General features: G+C 44.7%; 1 pseudogene; it reads left to right on the forward strand.

The window, feature by feature from the left end:
- The first annotated feature begins 7,691 nt into the window (after positions 1-7,691).
- LOC122625518 lies at positions 7,692-12,927 on the forward strand (annotated as a pseudogene).
- Positions 12,928-13,988: the final 1,061 nt, after the last annotated feature.

Here is a 13,988-nt window from a genome sequence, read left to right on the forward strand (position 1 = left end):
AGGGCCTCCCTTATTGCTGCTACTTCCGCTTGGAAGACGCTGCAATGATTGGGGAGTCTAAACGAGATGAGTAGGCCTAGTTGTTCGAAGTAAACTCCTCCTCCTACTCTGTTCTGTAGTTTTGACCCGTCCGTATAGAAGCATGTTGCATTCTGGGGGCCAGGTGTCTGTGAGTTCCACTCGTTCCTTTCTGGGATAATAGTGTTGAACGGTGTTTGTATGTACTCCGTAGAAGTGCAGTAGTCTGTCCTGGAGGGGACTATTTGGGTGTGTTTTAGGATACATGAGTGACCCGCTTCTTGTGGGTTTCACTGTTTGGTATCTCTAAGCCGGATTGCCACTACTGTGGCCTGTTCCATGCCAGCTAGTTCTGGGCTTGGGAGGTTAAGTATGGCATTTAGGTCTTCGTTTGGAGTGGTGCGTAAAGAACTGCTGATGCAGTGTTTGCTACCATTTTTATGCTGGATTTCTTTTTCAGGGCCGGCCACCATACCACGATCCCATACAGTAGTATTGGTCTGACGATGGCCGTATATATCAAGTTTACTATATAGGGTGTCATGCCCCATTTGAGCCATATTGCTTTCTTGCACGTGAAGAGTGCTATTGAAGCTTTTCTGTATCTGTCTGCGAGGTTTAGATTCCAGTTTAGTTTCCTGTCAAGTATTACGCCCAGGTACCTTGCGCTGCTACTGAAGGAAAGTCTTTGATTGTTGAGGATGGGTGGGACTAAGTCTGGTATATTATACTTTCTAGTGGTGAGAACCAGCTCGGTCTTTGAGGGGTTAATTCCTAATCCGTTATTTTTGGTCCAGTTGGACAAAACACAGAGCTTTTCGCTCATGAGATTGCATAGCGTTTGAGGGTACTTGCCTGTGAAGATGATAGCAGCGTCGTCCGCATAGGCTATTATCCTACAGCCCCCCTCCCATGTCGCATAGTATCGAGTTGACTGCTATGTTCCATAGAACATATGTTCCCCATAGAACATGGGGAGAGGACGACTCCTTGCGGAGTGCCTCTGCTGACGTGATTAGTGAGGGTTGACGCGCCTAGTGAAGACATAACCTTCCTGCAGGTGAGCAGTTGGTTTATGAGTCCCACCAAGTGGCGGTCCACCCCAAGGTCTGTCAGAGCTCCGGTAATAGCTGTTGGGATGGGAAGCTACCAGCGCATATTCCTTTTGGGACAATGACTTTTCTATCTTGGAGACGAGAGAGTGTAGTGCTGTCTCTGTCGATTTCCCTTTATTGTAGGCGTGTTGCGTGTCTGTGATAAGACTTGGATTGAGAGTTGATCTCAGATGAAGGCCGATGATTCTTTTAAGGGTCTTTCGTAGGAAGGATGACAGACTAATTGGTCTGAAATTCTTGGGGGTCGTGTGTGATGGTTTCCCTGCTTTGGGGATGAAGACAATTCGGAACTCTAGCCACGATTGCGGTAGTTGTCCAAGAAGTAGGGACCTTTTAAATATGTATAGAAGCCAGTTAAGGGCTATGTTTCCCGCATGTTGGATTTGTGCGGGTATGATTTTGTCTGGACCTGCAGATTTGTATGGTTTAAAACTGTGTATGGCCCAATGGAGGACCTTTGGGTCCAAACACAATTCGATGCTTGCCAGTGTGGCGTTTGTATGTTTGGAGGTGAGAGCGTTTTGTCTGTTTCCAGGGAAGTGAGTGTCTAGAAGTATCTCCAGAGATTCCTCACTCGAGCTGGTCCAGGAGCCGTCTGCTCTTTTAAGGTAGCCTAGGGTTGTGGCCGATTGGGAGAGGATTTCTCTAAGCCTGGCTGCTTTAGTTGTATTTTCAATTTCTGAGCAGAAAGAATGCCACGAGGATCGCTTTGTTTTCCTGATGGCTTTTTTGTAATTAGCAAGGGCTTTCTTGTAGGAGGTCCACAGGGCATCCTTATTTCCTGCCTTGGCCCTGTTAAAAAGGGTTCTGCAGTCCATTCGGAGGGGAGATAGTTCTGCTGACCACCAGGGAGGTTTTCTTTTTTTTTTGTGCTTGGAAGCCTTTTTTAGTGCATAGTTGCAGGCTTCTGTGAAAGTTGAGACTAGTTCGTTTAGACTAGAACTTGTTTGAGGGTATGGGGGGGGATCCACTGGGATTTTTTCCCTTAGAATATTTTTGTATTTATGCCAGTCTGTTTTCCTTGGGTTAGAAAAAACTGCTGGTCTTGAGGGGCTGGTTGTGAGGGTTGTTTCTATATACCTGTGGTCCGAGAAAGAGTGCTTATCTAGCACCCTCCAGTGAGTTACTGTCTCTAATAGTGGTTTAGAGACGAGAGTTAGGTTTATTACCTCTTTTCGTTTCTTAATGATAAAGGTGGCGTCATTACCTTTAATGCATATGAAGAGATTTGAACTAAAAATAAAGATAAAAAGAGACTCACCGCGGTCGTTTGTGTCTGTACTTTTCCATGGTGGGCGTTAGCATCACAGCCTATTAGTAGGCCTATGTTTTGCTTTTCGCTGTCTTCTGCCAGTCTCCTTACCAGCTCATCTGGCGGTTCTTGCCTATTGTAGGCCATGTACGATGACAGCACTCGGAAAGGAGATGGCTGACTCTCCACGGTGGCTGCCGCGTTATCTGCATCGCTGTAATTGTGGAGCAGAAAAATGCTAAGGTGCTTTTTTGCTAAGATGCAGGACCTTACTTAACCTTCGCTGGGAGCTGTTAGAAGCTTATATTCCTTAGTCCCTAATCCTGAAACCTTTCCTCCCACTCCATCCCCAGTCAGATGGAGTTGAAGAGCAGCGGAAGCAGCCTTACTGTGGTGGAGGTTTATCTGCAGAAGCCTCCCGGTCATCTGCTGTGGGCATCTCCACCACGGTTGTGTCGGCTCCCTCCTCGTCCGATGTATCTAGGTCCGTCATTAGACCCATGTTCGCAAGGCTGCGGAGGATTGAGGCATCTGTCGAGTAGCCGTCCTCGGTTTCAGATGCCTCGATCTTGGATGCAATCTCCGCGATCACTCCTCCACTGCCTTCCTGATCCTCCTTGGCGGAGTCCGATTTGTAGACCTTTATGGTCACTGAGCTGAAACCGAAGTTTAGCTCCCCGTAAGCGGCCTCTATGGGAGCTAGAGACTCCTTGTTTAAAATGAGGATGGCCTGATTTTTTGGCCCCTCCATCTCGTCGACCTTCACCACTCGCCAGTACGAGGTGGGAAGGCATGGTGAGGATCTGGTCCGGCGCCTTGATGGATGCCGGGATCCAGATCCTTGCACGGGGTCGGCAAGGTACGTCGGACCAGCTCAGCGCAACAAGTCCGGCGCCCTCATACACCTGCCCCAGCTCCTTTACTGCGGCTTTGTACAGCTCCGCAGAGCGTTCGTCGTCGCAGGCGATCACCTTTTCGCCACCTTGAAACCATCCAACGTCTTTGCAGACGGGAGGGGGGCCAGGTTCTTTGGCTAGGATTCCAAAACATTTGGTGGCTAGGGCTGCTTCCACCCATTTCCACTTGTTTCGTGGAATTTCGTCGTCACTGCCGTTTGAGTAGGTTTTTTGGGAGATCCTAACTCCTTTTTGCTTGTGTTTTTGGACTCCATGTAGTTCCCACGAGTTGCGGAGAAAAAGAGGGTTCACCCGGGCGGAGATCCGCGACGCCCGGGTAAGGCTTCTTAGAACAGGGGGTGGCCAGGTGCCCTGAGCTCTCCGTTTGAGACTGAGCTATTTTGAGACCCGGGCCCTCAGTCAGGCTGACTCTCGGCACGGGTCGAGTGACACCTTAGACCGGCCGGGGACTATACAATATATAAACATTTTCTGCCTAGAAGTATGCACTAAATTACGTGGTACTCTGAGCCTAGCTTTATGCGCTGGGAATAACGTCGATGCATTTCAGTAAAAGCTTTACGTAGTTTAAGCTGATCTTTAATGCACATGCATTTTTTTTATTAGCTAGCTGCATTTCTGCCAGATAGCTCATCGATGCGCCAGGGAAGATCTGGAAAGCTTTAGGTTGAATAGGAAATTTGTATGCTGTGCCAGAAAAAAAGTGCAAAGCGACTTATCCGTTTCCGTGCTAAATTCTATTCCTTTTGAGATCCGGTAGAGTGCAAATCGTTGCAGTTGCCGATAAGAGCTATAATAATCACATAGTGCCAGTGTCCACGCGGATTGTGAAAATCTGGTTGCGGGGAAAAGTGTTCGGCGAAAGCTTAACCAAACTCAAGTGAGAAAAGCCGTATTCATTTGCATACAGATGCATAACCTTATGTGGCCCAGGTCACGGAAAGAGTGTCCACGGAGGCAACCAGGCGGCGGACTGGCAGCCAGTGCCAAAGGTCGGAATTGTCCGTCTGGAAAACCCTAATATTTCATCGGGGCTCAACCAGCGGATCTATCCCAGCAAGCTGAGTTTGCGTCCCTGTCCCGAGGAGCACCCTGGGAGGGGCATGATGGACTGCTAAGGGAGCAGCAGCAGAAGCAGTAGGAATGATCAGGAAATAACATCGAGTGCGGTTTAACTGGCCTACAGCGCGCAAGTTATCGGTGACGGCATAAGCTTGCCCTCACCTCCCCCGAAACCCCCACGGGTAAAAGCCTAAACTAAAGGCACTCAACCCGGAACAGAACCAGCAGCGTCAGCACCGGGGCAGCAGCAGATCGCCAACAGAGGATTCCGCCGAACCCGCGGACTGGAGTCGGGGCATCCGCCCAAGAATGCAGCGTAAACTCGAATTGTAGCCAACATATAAAACTGAAATGAAATACAAAATCACTCTTGATCGAGAAGCAGAACCAGAAGGTTGTTATTATTCTTTACATCAAAGCTTAAACTTCAGGAATATATCACAACTTAAACCGGACCACGACTTAACTGGCGCAGCCGAAAAAGAAGAACCACAAGGAAGCATAGCGGAAAACAAGGAAACAAGGAATGGAGATCATAGGAATACTAACCATATTAGTGTAATGCAGGTAAGCGGCCGTGGCCAAGTGACCCGAATAAATGAGTGCGAAATATTTAAAGAAATCTAAAATGAGATGTAACAGTGCAACAATCAAAATTAACAATTCCATGCGCATAAGACAACCCGACACCAAGGCATAAAAAAAAAAAAAAACAACCACAAAAAGAAATGAAAAATGACACATATCAAACGGCTTCAATCGCTGATTGCCGCTTAAATGCATCGCGCATTTAGATATGTAAACGTTACACACAGTGCAAAAATTAGGGGTATTAAACCCAAATATGGCAACCAAAATTGTGCACCACCAAACGAAACATATTAAACGGCTTCAATCGCTGATTGCCGCTTAAATGCATCGCGCATTTAAATATGTAAACGTCACATACAGTGCAAAAATTAGGGGAATAAACCCATATACTACAACTAAAATTGTGCACCACCAAACGAAACACATTAAAACGGCTTCAATCGCTGATTGCCGCTTAAATGCATCGCGCATTTAAATATGTGTAAACAAATGACAGGATGGCTGGTTTTCCGAATGGTGGAGTGTTTTTATTGGCTTAGAGGGTAACAGTCGCTAAATGAGATTCGCTTCTATAAACTTTACGTGTGCTTCCTTACTCGTGCCTTTTTGATCTCCTCTTCTTAGTCTTCTATCGATCTCGATCATCATTCCACTTTGCTATCGATTACACTATAGGGTTTTGCTTAAACTAATCCTTGACAACAACCCGCTCGTTACATTCGGCCTCTCCTGACGATCACAGCGTCCTCGCGTGATTATTAATTTGTGTCGTCTTCCTCTTCGTCGTCTTCATCTGGCTCATCGGGGGGGATTTCGCACCAGCGTTTCATCTTGTCTGATGAATACACTGACTTATAATGTCTCTGCTTTCGTTGGGCATGTGGAAGATCTTCAACAAGATATCGGTCGTTGGGCAGGACTTTCGATACAATAAATGGACCTTTGTATCGCGGCTCCAGTTTGCGCGACGTGCCTGTGCTAAACGGCTCGTTCTCAACCAAAATAATGTCTCCAGGGCTATAGACAGTTGGCTTGGAATGGGTGGCGTCGTATCTCTTCTTGGCAACAACTTCCTTCTTCGGCTCGGAGACTCGGTCTGGCGCTTGAGAGACTACTTGGCCACCCTCAACATCAATTTTTGGACGATGTTTGTTTTGCCTATGCCTTCTAAGCCTGTGGAAAGGACGTTTGCAAACGGCTGATGAACTGCTCTCTTAAGTTCAATCTCGGTTGGCTCAAATTTCCACAACAATTCAGCGCATGTGATGATATCTTGTCCCAACAACAAGTCCTCCTGTAACATATTGTCTTCGGCGATGTAAAATTTGGCTGTCACCGTTTTTCCAGTAATTTCGATATCTAATACCAACGCTTCGGTAAGGATACGTGAACCTCCACATAGGTCGACAATTTTCATGAAGCACTCCAGTCGATCTGCGCCGATCTCGTCCGCAATGGATTTTCGAATAATACTGACTTGGCTTCCAGTATCAATGAAAGCGTTATAGCTTTTCTCGTTGATGTAGATTAATCGCGTGAACAGCTTGTCCTGATTGGATGCGCCCAAACGCCTCACCTGTGCGGCTTGGCAAATCACATCGGTGGCATGAAACTTATTGCATTTGTAGCAACGCGTCTTTCTTCTCTCCTTTGGGCATGAATTAGCAAAATGTCCGACATCTCCGCAATTGAAGCATGCTCTAGCTTCTCTTGGCTTGGTTTGCTTCATTTCATTTTCCAGCTTTACCTCAAAAGAACTGGATTTGGGTAAGAACTCTTTCTTATTTAGATTGGGCCTCCCTCGATTTATAAAGTATGCCTCGGTAGCGTTGCGAAACTCCTTCATCGATGAAAAATGAATGGCTGCAATACTGTTTTGCAACTCTCTGTGCTGTAGACCCGCTCTCACATATCGGATGACGGCTGCTTCACTAAGCTTAAATCGCACTCCAAGTGCTGACATACGGAAACAATATTCCTTTACGGTTTCCTTCGGTCGTCTGGTTGCATTTGCCATGTTGAAATGAATTTCAGCCTCGTCCGGTTCTGATCCGAATTCTTCTCGGATTGCCACTGCAAAACTGTTCCATGTGGTGTGTAATATCTGGGAAGAATCGAGCCACATTTTGGCGGGACCCTTCAGCTTTGTGTATATGGCCAGAAGTACAAATTTTTCATCCCAATGATACGCATCTACCACTTTGTTGACACGATCGATGAATTGATTGACTGAGAACGAATTGTCATCTCCGGGGTCATAATCTGGTAAGGTGTTTGCGATTTCCTTTACCGACGCTTGTCTATGGCTGGTCGCCGCTTGGTCTCCAGTGTTACGGTTGATAAAATCATCTATGTCAATTTCATCTTCCCGTTGCTGCCGCTGCTGCTGCTGATTAGCTGTTGGCATATTATTGACAAACTGCGCCATCATGTTTGTCAGCGTCGTCATCTGCTGTTGTAGTTGAGAAATCGCAGCCGCCTGTGCTGCGAATGCTTCCTCTTGTTGGCTCATATTTCCAACTGCATGTGCCAAATCCACTTCTTCCGAATTTTCGTGATCCACTAGTCTCTGCACTAGTTCTGCTCTGGACCCTGAAACTCCTAAATTCCTTTCTCTTAGCAGATATCGCAACTGGTCTGCCTTGAGTTCCGCTATCTTGACCATCTTCTCGGAAAAACGATCGCTTCTCTCCTATTTACGCCGAACTACGCACAATTAACCACGAGCACCGCTGTATGCCCGTCTGCAAGGGTGATCGGTATTTCACCACGATTCTCGTGAATTTCACCTTCTGTGGATTTCACCAGACGCTACACATACACACAAGCTTTTTGCATGTATTCCTACAAGTTCACACAGATTCCTGGGCACTCCGCTTTGAATCCATCAGCCACGTAGAAAAGGATGCCTTATCCGTAATTTGTAATCTATTGTCCTCTAGACCTTTGGGAACACCTATCCCATTACAAACTTCCCACGCCGACGATTCTTCTGCTGCCTCTGCTTTTCCGTGTCTCACACTGTTACTGCCTCTTGCACATTACCAACTCAAGTTATCCCACTTCTGAACTGTAAACAAATGACAGGATGGCTGGTTTTCCGAATGGTGGAGTGTTTTTATTGGCTTAGAGGGTAACAGTCGCTAAATGAGATTCGCTTCTATAAACTTTACGTGTGCTTCCTTACTCGTGCCTTTTTGATCTCCTCTTCTTAGTCTTCTATCGATCTCGATCATCATTCTACTTTGCTATCGATTACACTATAGGGTTTTCCTTAAACTAATCCTTGACAACAACCCGCTCGTTACATATGTAAACGTCACATACAGTGCAAAAAATAGGGGAATAAACCCATATACTACAACTAAAATTGTGCACCACCAAACGAAACATATTAAACGGCTTCAATCGCTGATTGCCGCTCGAATGCATCGCGCATTTAAATATGTAAACGTCACATACGGTGCAGGAAATTAAGGGAAATAAACCGCAAATATTACAACTAAAATTGTGCATCACCAAACGACACATATTAAACGGCTTCAATCCCTGATTGCCGCTTAGATGCATCGCGCATTTAAATATGTACGTTAGGTTATATACAGTGCAACAAAAAGTAAGGGAAATAAACCCCAAATATTACAGTTGAAACGAATATATACCAGGCAAAACATATTTAAGCGGGCATCAATCGATGATGACCGCTGGTGCATCGTGCACAAAATATCTAAATTGTCATACTGCGGATAGGCAAATGCAAATGCCCCGCCACCGAATTAATGTGTATGTGTGTTTATAATCACGGCCGATCATTCCGTTTTGTGCCAGCCAAGGAGGGGGGAAGTGGTGCCGCTCAAGCCAGCCGCGGTTCTTGACTCCCGAGAAATCTGAAACCCGAGTGCGGAAATCGACGGCGACTGATGGGGGCACCCCCCATTCCCCTCCTGGGCCTTAACAACCACAATTGACGGCCGACCCCTTGAATTATGCTGGAGTTGAATTCTTTTGCGCATCGGACCACACAAAAATTAAACAAACAATCAAATCTTAAAGTCAAAAGGAGATGAAAACTAAACAAAAAGCACTTGAAAACATTGTATTTGAAGGACTTGGCTTGGCGGCTTTATTAGATTACTTTTTATCGATTGAGTAAACAATTATTAATGACATCCACTTGCAGATCCCTGCAGATGACAGTTTTTGGCGGTTTGTGGGCGCTAGAGTGGGCGTGGCAAAAAGTTTTTTGGCAAATCGATAGAAATTTATAAGACTAATACAAAAATAAAAAAATATCAAAACATTTTTCAGAAGTGTGGCCCTGGCAGTTTTGGCCGGTTTGTGGGCGTTAGAGTGGGCGTGGCAAAAAAATTTTTGGCAAATCAAAAGAAATTGGTAAGACTAATAAAACTTTGGGCGTGGCAACATGAATCGAAAAACTTGCGCTGCGTCTATGTCTCTGGAGTCTGCATGCTGAATCTCAACTTTCTAGCTTTTATAGTTCCTGAGATCTCGACGTTCATACGGACGGACAGACAGACGGACAGACAGACGGACGGACAGACGGACATGGCCAAATCGACTCGGCTATTGATCCTGATCAAGAATATATATACTTTATATAGTCGGAAACGCTTCCTTCTGCCTGTTACATACTTTTCAACGAATCTAGTATACCCTTTTACTCTACGAGTAACGGGTATAAAAATAGCCATCCATGTATGTACACGCCTGTGTGCGCTTTTGTCCTCCTGCTCCCATCTTGTACATGGCTGTAACCCTGGTTCCAGATTCTATAGCTTCTGGTTCTGGCTCTGTCGCCTGCTCCGACTTTATCTGAATAGGCAGCCAAGTGTGCGGTTTGGTTTTAATCTAGGTTAGGTGGCCGGCTAGTCTGACAGCTTGCTCCGCAGCTCGCTGCAAATTGCTGTGCAATGTCCTCGTCTGACGGCTAATTCATTCACATTTTTTTCGGTCCTCTCCAACAGCAAAATAGGTATACCAGCAATTCAAGCCTTTACAACATATATTTTATAACACATGCACAAGTAGTTTCACTTTTTACATACGACACAAGCGTTTTGTTTTCGTTCATTATGGCTTTTGTTAGAAAACAACAGAATTTAAGTTAGTTGAAGTAAAATCCGGTCGGGTTCTGGAACAACAGCACTGAAATGTGAAGTTTTTTATTAAAAATGTAATTAACATTTTTTAAATAATTGATAAATTATAATTTTCAAAAAAACTAGAAAGTAGGTTACGAAAGTTAAAAATGATAAACTCAAACATTCTGACCATAATAAATACGAAATCAATTAAGAGCGAAACCAAAACAGAGCATAAACCTCGCCTAATCCCGAGTATTTGCACATATTTTAACGAAATCAAGTTGAGCAGCTTTAAATTATTTCCATTTTTTGGACATGCCTCGTTGAAATCTAACCTCCCGCCGCCAAACTTCAAAGTCGAACTACGGATACGAGGGCGGCTGACAACTGTCCCAGCTGTCCCACTAATAACACGACAGCGTCAGCGAACAAATGCGAAAAACAACGAACAAGTAAAACTTTAATTAAATAAAGTGTAAGAAGTTTCTTGAGCTCCTTGAAAGCAGCCGCCGTAGACCCACCAAAAGTCCACCGACCCACCAAACAATCCCCAACCAAAAAGCATTCTGCTCCCCCGACATAAAAGTGCAGGGCCCAAAGAAAAACCGAAATAGTTTAGTTTTTAATATTCGACAGGCTGCGGAGGTTCTTGTGCTTAAAATCAAGTAGATTTTTCCAGCCAGATATTTACTTTTGTCCCGACCCCCGACCAGAACTTGATTGTTTACCCGGAAAAGGGAAAATCCGAGGACCAAAAAGTCAAAGGGCACGGAACAGAAAGAGAAAGATGGAAAATTCCCATTATATGGACGAGTGAAAATGACAAATTAACTTGAACAATGAGCGAACACATTTCGGAGAAAGGAGAAAACTCCAAAGGAAGGAACAAAATGAATAAAAAGGCGGTTTAGTCTCACGTATAGAATAGAAAATTAATGGAAGGCAAACAGGTAGACTTAACAATCAATGGCAAGTGGAAAAACTTTAATTGGCATAAGTTTACCAGATTACTTCTATACTCGGCAGTTCCGCGCCAATGAATCACCTGGCTGGGTAGGCAATGGACATTCGATCCGATAAGTTGACCTTAATGCATTCCGTTTTTTATTGTATTGTTCTGTTGGCTCTGTAAGAAAAGGGTGTATAATCAGAAAAAAGATGTGGTTGATCGTCTGAACATAATTTCCAAGGTGACAGGATGAGAATTTGATTTCTCTTTCGCCTTTTCTACAATCAATATTAAACGAGAACTAAACATAAATATTAAATATAATTTGAACAAGGCTTGAATTAATTTTGTACCACATTTATGTTTACCCAGACACAAAAGCTACACCTTTGCTCAAAGCCTACCTGTGTGTACTTTTAAAAACAGCTTACCAACCGAGCATCTCTTTTATTTTCTAGTGGGTAAATTTAAGCACCGCACTTTGCCATAAATAAGACAGCACTGCTTGAGGTGACCTCCATTACCCACCCACGCATTTCGCCCACTCCTACTTAAGTACACCTAAGCTGCAACTGAGACTTCATGTTTTATTGACCACCACTAACGGCTGCAATTTCTCCACCCATAATTTCGTTACAGTTGACCAGGAGCTCTTGCCGGATTTGTGTGAGTCTGTTAAATGCCCGCCGGATGCCGAAATGCAGTGCCCGGCGGACAGTTCCATACGCCACAACCTACTTGCGGTGGACCTGATTAAATCGAATGCGGTGGAGTTGCCCATCGGAGGTGAAGTCGCGTCAGCCGCCGAAGGGGTATCCTACAATAGAGTATCTCCGATGAGGATTACGTCCAGTGCTGTTTGAACCGGAAGTGCATATGCAAGACCTGTTACATTCCGGACTGTCGTTTGGATGCAGACGAGGACGTGGTGACGGTCGAACTGGTGCCGGAAAATAATCAAACGCCCGGAGAATGTTGCGGCACCTACGAGTGCCATGCGGAGCCGAATTGCACGGTGGTGCGGGACACGGACTTCCACTGGCTGAAGCAATGCCAGCGATGCAAGTGCGACTCCGGACTAAAGATATGCCACAAGTCCTGCGATGAGAGGGCCGAAGGTGTGTGCCAGTCGAAGATTTCGGGCATGTTCTACAAGGACGGAGAAACGTGGACGGAGAACTGCAAGACGTGCGAGTGCGAGAAGGGAGAGCCCTAGTGCACGTTGTCCTTTTGCGGCAACCTCAACTGTCCCAGTGAAAGGCAGGTGATGCTGAAGGACACCTGTTGTCCGGTTTGCTGGCCCAAGTGTGCGCCGATGCTGCACGAGAAGCAAGACGATGAATCCTACGCGGATTATGTCGATGAGTCAGAGACGCCAGAGGTGGATTCATTACCACCGCTGCTGCCTGATCCATTCACCACTCAGCAAAGTGCTGAGCTGATAGCCACTAGCTCCACCACAAGTAGCAGCAGCACAACCTCAACCACAGCTGCACCACTGGCCACCACAATAAAGTGCAACACGCCTTTGACCAACCGAAAGTCGTTGAGGTAGTAAACCAAAACAACTATTATTTCTACTGGCTACTGCCCTATTCGGTTATAGCCTCCATTGCGATTGTGGTAATGAGCTTCTATATTTATCAGCAGCGTGCCAAGAAACGTTCCTACGATCCGGTCTCCATTCTGGACCACAGCATCTAAGCTTGAGACCTTTCGAAATACTAACAATACTACTAAACTTAAAACTAATTTAGCTCTAAGTATTCCGCCTTTCCCAATTGCACGTTGCTAGCTTTTTGAGTGTGACCAGATGGGTTGGAGGCGAAACAATGCTTTACTTCCAAGCCTGGCCACTCTTAACTAATCAGTTTAACCGCTTATATGGAATACCAAATACCCAAGCCTTTCTAATGCCTCTGCCTTTATTTGTTTGGTATTGATCGCATTTTAACTTTTTACTTTTCACTTGCAACGAAAACAAAAAATTAATCGAATGAAAACTACACGAAAATACAACGAACTTTAGCAGCAACAAAATCAAAGTATTCTTATGAAATTACGCAAAAATATTAAATTTCAAACGAAACAAGAGTTACTATTTCTAAACGAACGCAAATGATGTATGTACATACTGTATGCCTTCCTCTTTCCATGGGAAGTCAACTTTTTAAACTTAAAGCTTGATTTAAGAGAAATAAATCATGTTTAAAGCGAGTAAGCAAACACTCGAAATTATTCGAGACACGTCTTAGATATTAGTTTTAGCTTCTAAATTAGGAAGTATGTGATATATATGCTAATTAGCCTATGTAATTTTTCAAAGGCATGCTGCTGTTCAAAAATATGGAAAACAGTATTGCAACACAAGACCCGAAAGCCCCTAAACGAAATGTAAGGCATCGCAATCGCTGAAGGAGGTTCTACTTTAGCTAATGTCATAACGTTGCCACTTAAATGTATACTATAAAATCATTATTTAAATTTATGTTAAAAAATAAACCGAAATTGGTATGCAAAGCGATGAAACCAATTAAAACAAGAGAGAACGCTATAGTCGAGTTCCCCGACTATCTGATACCCGTTACTCAGCTAGTGAAAGTGCGAAGGAGTCTTCAGCACTGACAGTTTTTGGCGGTTTGTGGGCGCTAGAGTGGGCGTGGCAAAAAGTTTTTTGGCAAATCGATAGAAATTTAGAAGACTAATACAAAAATGAAAAAATATCAAAACATTTTTCAAAAGTGTGGGCGTAGCAGCTTTGGGCGGTTTGTGGGCGTTAGAGTGGGCGTGGCAAAAAGTTGTTTGGCAAATCGTTAGAAATTTAGGAGACTAATAAAAAATGAAAAAATATCAAAACATTTTTCAAAAGTGTGGGCGTAGCAGTTTTGCGCGGTTTGTGAGCGTTAGAGTGGGCGTGGCAACATGAATCGACAAACTTGCGCTGCGTCTATGTCTCAGGAGTCAGTATGTTTAATTTCA

This window comes from Drosophila teissieri, unplaced genomic scaffold (assembly GCF_016746235.2).
Source record: "Drosophila teissieri strain GT53w unplaced genomic scaffold, Prin_Dtei_1.1 Segkk118_quiver_pilon_scaf, whole genome shotgun sequence".
In the NCBI taxonomy this organism is placed as follows: Eukaryota; Metazoa; Arthropoda; class Insecta; order Diptera; family Drosophilidae; genus Drosophila; species Drosophila teissieri.